A 9,491-nucleotide genomic window follows, 5' to 3' on the forward strand; every position below is an offset into this window, starting at 1 on the left:
AAAACTTGCTGAAGATTCAAGTAAGAGCGGCAGAAGTCTAGTACCCACCCACCCCCAACCCCTCACCTACCTCAGTCAGCAAGAATGGTAGTCTTCTAACCCAGCGGCTCTGCTGCCAGACCGGGAAGAATGGATTTAGGGTAGGCAGTGGGGGAGAAATCTTGTCACTTTACATGCCAAACTTAGTGAACTTAGTTAGAAGTGAACAGGGAAAACCCACAGCTTTGTTAGCCCAAAGATGTAGTCTCAGTTGGGATGAGCAGCAGACCAACCAGAAATTTAATGGGAGAGACCCTGGAAGGGTTAAGACAAGTTCTCCATGCATCCCTAGTTGACTGGGAATACGAAAAATTAACCCAGATGAGGGAAAGAATGGAAAAACAGAAGACCACAACACAGATGGGACAAATAGACTTCCAGGACTTCCCTGGTGGCGCAGTGGTTAAGAATCCGCCTGCCAATATAGGGGACATGAGTTTGAGCCCTGGTCCGGGAAGATCCCACATGCCACAGAGCAACTAAGCCAGTGTGCCACAACTACTGAGCCTGTGCTCTAGAGCCCGTGAGCCACAACTACTAAAGCCCGCACGCCTAGAGCCCATGCTCTGCAACATGAGAAGCCACCACAGTGAGAAGCCCGCACACTGCAACGAAGAGTAGCCCCCACTCGCCGCAACTAGAGAAAGCCCACGTGCAGAAGACCCAATGCAGCCAAAGATTAATTAATTAATTAATTAATTAATTTTAAAAAAAGAAAACAAATAGCAAAATAGTACACCTAAACTCAGCTATAACATGTATTAAATATAAGTGGATTAAGCACTCCAAATAAAAGGCACAGATTGTCAAAATGCATTTTTTTAAAAAAATGCAAAACCCAACTATATGATACTTGCAAAAGACCTTTAAATATAAAAAGAGAAATAATCAGAGTAAATAGATGGAAAAAGTATGCCAGGAAAATATTTAACACAAGGAAACTAGAGTGGCTCTTTTATTATATCTGGCAAAGAAAGCTTCAAGGCAAGGAGTATTACCAGAGATTAAAAAGGACGTTTTATAATGATAAAAGGATCAATTCATCAAGAAAACTGAACAATCTTAATTATTTATGCTCCTAATAACTGAGCTTCAAAATTCATGAAGCAAAGCTGAGTTTGAAAGCCTGTGCGCAGCAACACACAGGCTGTATAGGGATGCTCCCACATAAGGACACCCCTTCAAGATCACAATAGGTAACTTACACAAATTTCAGAGACAGAGAAACATAGGAAAAATGAGAAGACAGAGGAATTTATCTCAATTGAAAGAGCAAGAGAAAACCACTGAAAAAAACAACTAACAAAACAGAAATAAACAATTTACTAGATAAACTGTTTATCTAGATAAAGAATTCAAGGCATTAATAATAAGAATGCTAACTGAATTAGGGAAAAGAATAGATGAGCACAGTGAGAATATTGATGAGGAATTAGAAAATATAAAAAAGATCCAGTCAGAACTGAATTATACAATAACTGAAATGAAAAACACACTAGAAGGAATGAGTAGCAGACTAGGTATTACAGAACTCATAAGTGATCTGGAAAAAATAATGGAAATCACCCAATTAGAATGGCAAAAGAAAAACAAACTTTGAAAACTGAAACCAGTTTAAGGGATTTCTGGATAACATCAAGTGTACCAATATTTGCAATAAAGGGGTCCAGAAAGAGAAGAGAGAGAAAAAGGGGTGAAAATGTATATAATGAAATTATGACTGAAAAATTCCCAAGCCTGAAGAAGGAAATGGATATGTAGATACAGGAAGCACAGAGGCTCCCAAAGAGATGAACCCAAACAGACCCACACCAAGACATACCATAATTAAAAGACATAGCATAATTAAATTAAAAGTTAAACAGAGAATTCTAAAGGCAGCAGGAGAAAAACAGAGTCATATACAAAGGAACTCTCATAAAGCTATCAGCTGATTTTTCTGCAGAAATGTTGTAGGCCGGAAGGGAGTGGCATGATATACTTAAAGTGCTGAAAGGGAAAATCTGCAACATAGGATACTCCATTCAGCAAATTACCATTTAGAATTGAAGGAGGGATAAAGAACTTTTCAGACAAGCAAAAGCTAGAAGAGTTCATCAATATCAGACCAACTCTAGAAGAAACGTTAAAGGGTCTTCTCTAAGTGGAAAGGAAAAGTCTCTAACAAGAAGAAAATATCTATAGGAAAGGAAAAATCCCACTAGTAAAAGCAAATATAAAGGGAAGTCTGATCATCAACCACTTAAATAAGCTAGCATGAACAGTAAAAGACAAAAAAAATTGTGAAATTAAGTATAACTATAATAATCAATAAAGGGATAAACATGAAAATGTAAAATATGACATCAAAAACACTAAGTATGGGGGAAGGGAGTAAAAAGGGTACATCTTTTAGAATGTTTGAACTTAAAGGACTACCTGTTTCAAGTTATAGGTCAACATATATGAACCCCATGGTAACCACAAATCAAAAGCCTACGATAGATACACAAAAACAGAGAGGAAAGGAACACAAACAAGCACACCACTAAAAAAAAAAAAAAATCATCAAACTACAAGGGAGGAAACTAAATGAAGAAGAAAAGAACTACAAAAACAACCAGAAAACAAGTAACAAAATGGTAGTAAGTACAAACTTATCAATAATTACTTTAAACGTAAATGGACTAAATGCTCCAATCAAAAGATATAGGGTGGCTGATTGGATAAAAACAAGACTCATCTATATTCTGCTTACAAAAGACTCACTTCAGAACTAAAGACACACATAGACTGAAAATGAAGGGATGGAAAAATATTTCATGAAAATGGAAATGACAAGAAGTTGGGAGTAACAATACTCTTCATTAGACAAAATGACTGTAAAACAGTCTATAACAAAAGACAAAGAAGTGCACTATATAGTGATAAAGGGATCAATACAAGAAGAGGATATTACACTCATTAACATATATGCACCTAATACAGGAGCACCTAAATATATAGAGCAAATATTGACAGACACAATGGGAGAAATTGACAACAATACAATAATACTAGGGGACTTTAACACAGCACATACATCAATGGATATATTATCCAGACAGAAGTGGTCTTAAATGCCACAATAGACCAGTCGAACTTAATAGATATGTGCAGGACATTCCAACCAAAACCAGCAGAATACACATTATTTTCAAGGGCACATGGAACATTCTCCAGAACAGATCACAAGCTAGGACACAAGTTTCAACAAATTTAAGAAGATAGAAATTATATCAAGCATGTTTTCTAACCACAATGGTATGAAACTCGAAACTAATTACAGAAAGAAAAATAGGAAAAGTGCAAACACATGGAGACATACTACTAAAAAATCAATGGGTCAATAAAGAAATGATAGAGGAAATTAGAAAATACCTTGACAAATGAAAATGGAAACACAACCTTCCAAAAATCTATGGGATGCAGCAAAAGCATTTCTAAGAGAGAAGTTTATAGCAATATTATAGCCTTCCTCTAGAAACAAGAAAAATCTCAAACAAACAACCTAACCTTCCATCTAAAGAAATTAGAAAAAGAACAAACAAAGCCCAAAGTCAGCAGAAGGAAGGAAACAATAAAGATCAGAGAAGAAATATATAAAATACAGACCAAAACCAAAAAAAGAAAAAATAGAAAAGATCAATGAAATCAAGAACTGGTTCTTTGAAAAGATAAACAAAATTGATAAACCTTTAGCCAGTCTCATCAAGAAGAAAAGAGAGAGGGACCAAATCAACAAAACAGGAAACGAAAGAGTTATCAAAATAAGAAATAACAACCAGTATCACAGAGATACAAAAAATCATAAGAGAAGGGACTTCCCTGGTGGTCCAGTGGTAAAGAATCTGCCTTCCAGTGCAGGGGATGCAGGTTCGATCCTTGGTCGGGGAACTAAGATCCCACATGCCATGGGGCAACTAAGTCCATGCACCGCAACTACTGAGCTAGCATGCCTCAACGAGAGAGGCCAAGTGCCACAAACTACAGAGCCCACATGCTCTGGAGCCTGTGCGCCACGACCAGAGAGAGAAAAAACCCTCACGCCACAACTAGAGAAAAGCCCACGCACCGCAACTAGAGAGAAGCCCGCATGCCACAACGAAGAAGCTGCGCACCACAAAGAAAGATCCCACATGCCTCAGTGAAGATCCTGCATGCCACAACTAAGACTTGACGCAGCCAAAAAAATAAAGAAAATTTTTTTAAAAATAAGAGAATACTATGAACAGTTATACACCAACATATTTGACAACCTACAAGAAATGGACAAATTTCTAGAAACTTACAAACTTCCAAGACTGAATCAGGAAGAAATAGACAATCTGAACACACCAATCACTAGTAGTAAAATGGAATTTGTAATAAAAATATCCCAGCAAACAAAAGTCTAAGACCAGACAGCTTCACAGGGGAATTTTACCAAACATATAAAGAAGAGCTAATAGCTATACCTCTCAAACTATTCCAAAATATTGAAGAGGTGGAACACTCCCAAATTGATTCTATGAGGCTACCATTATCCTGATACCAACACCAGACAAAGATACTACAAAAAAGAAAATTACATGCCAGTATCTTTTATGAATATAGATGCAAAAATCCTGAACAATATATTAGCAAACTGAATCCAAAAATATATAAAAAGGATTACAAACCACAGTCAAGTGGGATTTATTCCAGGGATGCAAGGACAGTTCAATATTCACAAATCAATCAATGTAATACACCATGTTAACAAGTGGAAGGGAAAAAAATCACACGATTATCACGATAGAGAAAAGCATTTGACAAAATTCAACATCCATTCATGATAAAAACTCTCATCAAAGTGGGTATAGAGGGAACAAATCTCAACATAATAAAGGCCATCTATGACAAACCCACAGCTAACATCATATTCAATGGTGAAAAACTGAAAACTTTTCCTTTAAAATCAGGAACAAGACAAGGATGCTCACTCTTGCCACATATATTTAACATAATATTGGAAGTTCTAACAAAAGCAATTAGACAAGAAAAAGGAAAAAAGGCATCCAAACTGGAAGGGAAGAAGTAAAACTGACACTATTTGCAGATGACATGATACTATATATAGAAAACCTTAAAGTCTCCACCAAAAACTATTAGAACTAATAAATTAATTCAGTAAATTTGCCAGACACAAGATTAATATATAGAAATCTGTTGCTTTTGTATACACAAATAATTACTATCAGAAAGAGAAATTAAGGAAACAATCAGGGAAGTTTATTTCTAGGTATTTTATTCTTTTTGGTGTGATTGTAAATGTGATTCCATTTACAATCACACCAAAAAGAACAAAATACCTAGAAATAAACTTCACCTAAGAGGTGAAACACCTATATTCTGAAAACTATAATATATTGATGAAGGAATTTGAAAATGACATAAAGAAATGGAAAAATAGATAGCCTGTGTTCTTGGATTAGGAGAATTAATATTGTTTAAATGACCATACTACCCAAGCAATCTACAGATTTAGTACAACACTATCAAAATACTCATGACATTTTTCACACAACTGGAACAAATAATCCTAAAATTTGGGGCTTCCCTGGTGGCAGAGTGGTTAAGAATTCGCCTGCCAATGCAGCGGGCACAGGTTCAGGTCCTGGTCCAAGAAGATCCCACATGCCATGGAGCAACTAAGCCTGTGCACCACAACTACTGAACCTGTGCTCTAGAGCCTGTGCACCACAACTACTGAGCCTGCGTGCCACAACTACTGAAGCCCACACACCTAGAGACCATGCTCCACAACAAGAGAAGCCACCGCAATGAGAAGCCCATGCACCGCAACGAAGAGTAGCCCACACTCACCGCAACTAGAGAAAGCCTGCATGCAGTGAAGACCCAACACAGCCAAAAATCAAAATAAATTAATTAATTAAATAATAATAATCCTAAAATGTATATGGAACCACAAAAGACCCCAAATTGCCAATGTAATCCTGAGAAAAAAGAACAAAGCTGGAGGTATAACTCTTCCAGACTATACTACAAAGCTACAGTAATCAAAACAGCATGGTACTGGCATAAAAACAGACACATAGACGAATGGAACATCATAGAGAGCTCCGAAATAAACCCACACATCTATGGTCAATTAATCTACGACAAAGGAGGCAAGAATATACAATGGAGAAAAGACAGTCTCTTCAACAAGTTGGGCTGGGACAACTGGACAGCTACATGTAAAACAATGTAATTAGAACATTACCTCACACCATATACAAGAACAAACTCAAAATGGCTCAAAGGCCTAAATGTAAGACCTGAAGCAATAAAACTCCTAGAAAAGAACATTGATGGAAAACTCTCTGACATAAATTGTAGTAATATTTTTTTGGATCAGTCTCCTAAGGCAAAAGAAATAAAAGCAAAAATAGACAAATGAGAACTAATTAAACTTAAGAGCTTTTGCACAGCAAAGAAAACCACTGACAAAATGAAAAGACAACCTACAAGCAAAGAAAATATTTGCACATGATATGACAGATAAATGGTTAATGTCCAAAATTAATAAACATCTCATAAAACTCAATATCAAAAAACCAAGAACCCAATTTAAAAATGGACAGAAAACCTGAATGGACATTTTTCCAAAGAAGATATTCAGATGGCCAACAGGCACATGAAAAAAATGCTCAATATCACTAATCATCAGAGAAATGTAAATCAAAAACAGAATGAGGTATTACCTCACACCTGTCTAAAATGGCTATCATCAAAAAGTTTACAACTAACAAACATTGGTTAGGATGTGCAGGAAAGGGAACTCTAGTATACTGTTGGTGAGATTTTAAATTGGTATAGCCACTATGGAAAACAATATGTAGGTTCCTTAAAAAACAAAAAGTAGCACTACTGCATGATCCAGCAAATCCACTGCTGGGTATATATTCAGAGAAAATGAAAACACTAATTCAAAAAGATACATGCACCCCAGTATTCACAGCAGCATTATTTACAATAGCCAAGATATGGGAAAAACCTAAGTGTCCATCAACAGATGAATGGATAAATAAGGTGTGATACACACACACACACACACACACACACACACCCCGGGATATTACTCAGCCAAAACAAAAGAACTGCATTCTACCATTTGCAAAAACATGTATGGACCTAGAGAATATCATGCTTAGTGAAATAGACAAAGACAAATACTCAACATTATTACTTGTAAGTGAAATCTAAAAAATAAAACAAATGAATGTATATAACAAAACAGAAACAGACTCACAGATATAGAGAAGAAACTAGTGGTTACCAGTGGAGAGAGGGAATGGGGGGAGGGGCGAGATGGGGTATGGGATTAAGAAACACAAATTACTATGTTATAAAATAAGTAACAAGGATATATTGTACAGCCCAGGAAAATATAGCCATTATTTTGTAATAACTTTAAATGGAGTATAATCTATAAAAATACTGAATCACTGTAGTGTATACCTGAAACTAATGTAATATTGTAAATCAACTATATTTCAGTAAAAAAAATCCTAACGTTACCATCCAGAAAAAAAAAAGAGACTAGGGGAAGGTATCACTACAATGAAGGAGAGAATGTCACTACAGATCATACAGGCATTAAAAGATTAATAAGGGAACATTTTGAGGACTTATGACAATAAATTTGATATTTTAGCTGGAATGGACAATGTCCTTGAAATATAGAATTTACCAAAACAGATACGAGAACAAATAGAAAATCTGAATAGCTCTATACCTGTTAAGTAAAATGAATTCGTTATCAAAAAACCTTCCACAAAGAAACCTCCAGGACCAAATGGTTTCAATGGTGAATTCATCAAATATTTAAAGATACCAATACCAATTTTACACAAATTCCTTCAGAAAATAAAGAGGAAACACTTAACTATCACGTTTTAAAAGGCCAATATAACCATGATACCAAAACCTGACAAAGATAATTAAGTTTACAGATCTATATCTCTCATTAATGTAGATGCAAAAGTCATTAACCAAATGTGACCAAATCAAATCCAGCACTACAAAAACAAACAAAAACCTGGACAATACATCAGGACCAAGTGGATTTATTCCAAAAATGCAAGGTTGGTTCAACATTCAAAAGATCAGTACAATTTACCATATTAATAGAGAAAAAGGAGAACATCATTATCATCTCCATAACTGAAGAAAAATTCAACAAAATTCCACTCATTCATGATCAGAAATTCTCAAAAAAACTAGGAATAGAAAAAAATTGCCTCAATCTGACAAAAGCATCTATCAAAAACCTAAAGCTAGCATCACAGGCAACAGTGAAATAGTGGATGCCCCCCACCTCAAAACTGGCAACAAGTCAAGGACATACACCCCACCACACTTCAATTTTGTCGTAACGGTTCTAAATGGTTCAATAAGGCAAGAAAAAAGCATAAAGATTGGAAAGGAACAAGTAAAACTGTCATTATTTGCAGAAAACATGTTTTTTTTTAACATGGAAGAACCTAAGGAGTACTAAGGAGCAACTACTGGAGCTATTTAACAAAGTCACAGGACATAGGGCAATATACAGAGGAAGGAAAAATATGTACGTATATGTGTGTGTGTGTGTATTAGCAACAACTAGAAGATGAAAATTTTTAATTTATAATAACAATAGTATAAAAACCTACTTAATAATAAATTTAACAAAAGATATGCAAGATCTCTGCACTGAACATTACAAAACACTGTGAAAAAATAAATGACCTAAATAAATAGAGAGATATACCACGTTCATGTATTGGAGCACTCAACATGATGATGATGTTGATTCTCCCCAAATTGATCTATAGATTTAATGATAACAATCAAAATACCACAGGCGGGCTTCCCTGGTGGCACAGTGGTTGAGAATCTGCCTGCCAATGCAGAGGACACGGGTTCGAGCCCTGGTCTGGGAAGATCCCACATGCCGCAGAGCAACTAGGCCCATGAGCCACAATTACTGAGCCTGCGCGTCTGGAGCCTGTGCTCCGCAACTAGAGAGGCCGCGATAGTGAGAGGCCCGCGCACCGCGATGAAGAGTGGCCCCTGCTTGCCACAGCTAGAGAAAGCCCTCGCACAGAAACGAAGACCCAGCACCAGCCATAAATAAATAAAACTAAATTTTAAAAAAAAGAATAGAGAAGATGATCTTTAAAAAAAAAAAAATACAAGCATTTTAGTAACTTTGATAAGTTGATTTTGAATTTTATATGTAATGGACATAGGTCAATTTTAAGCAAAGTTGAATGGTCCACGAGGTCAATTTTAAGCAAAGTTGAATGGTCCACGCCACCTGATTTCAAGACTTGCTGTAAAGCTTCCATCAAAACACTGTGATATTGGCATAAGGATAGATAACTAAATAAATGTTACAGAATAGGGGGGGTCCAGACTTAGGCCCA

Source organism: Eubalaena glacialis, chromosome 6, assembly GCF_028564815.1.
Source record: "Eubalaena glacialis isolate mEubGla1 chromosome 6, mEubGla1.1.hap2.+ XY, whole genome shotgun sequence".
Classification (NCBI taxonomy): domain Eukaryota; kingdom Metazoa; phylum Chordata; class Mammalia; order Artiodactyla; family Balaenidae; genus Eubalaena; species Eubalaena glacialis.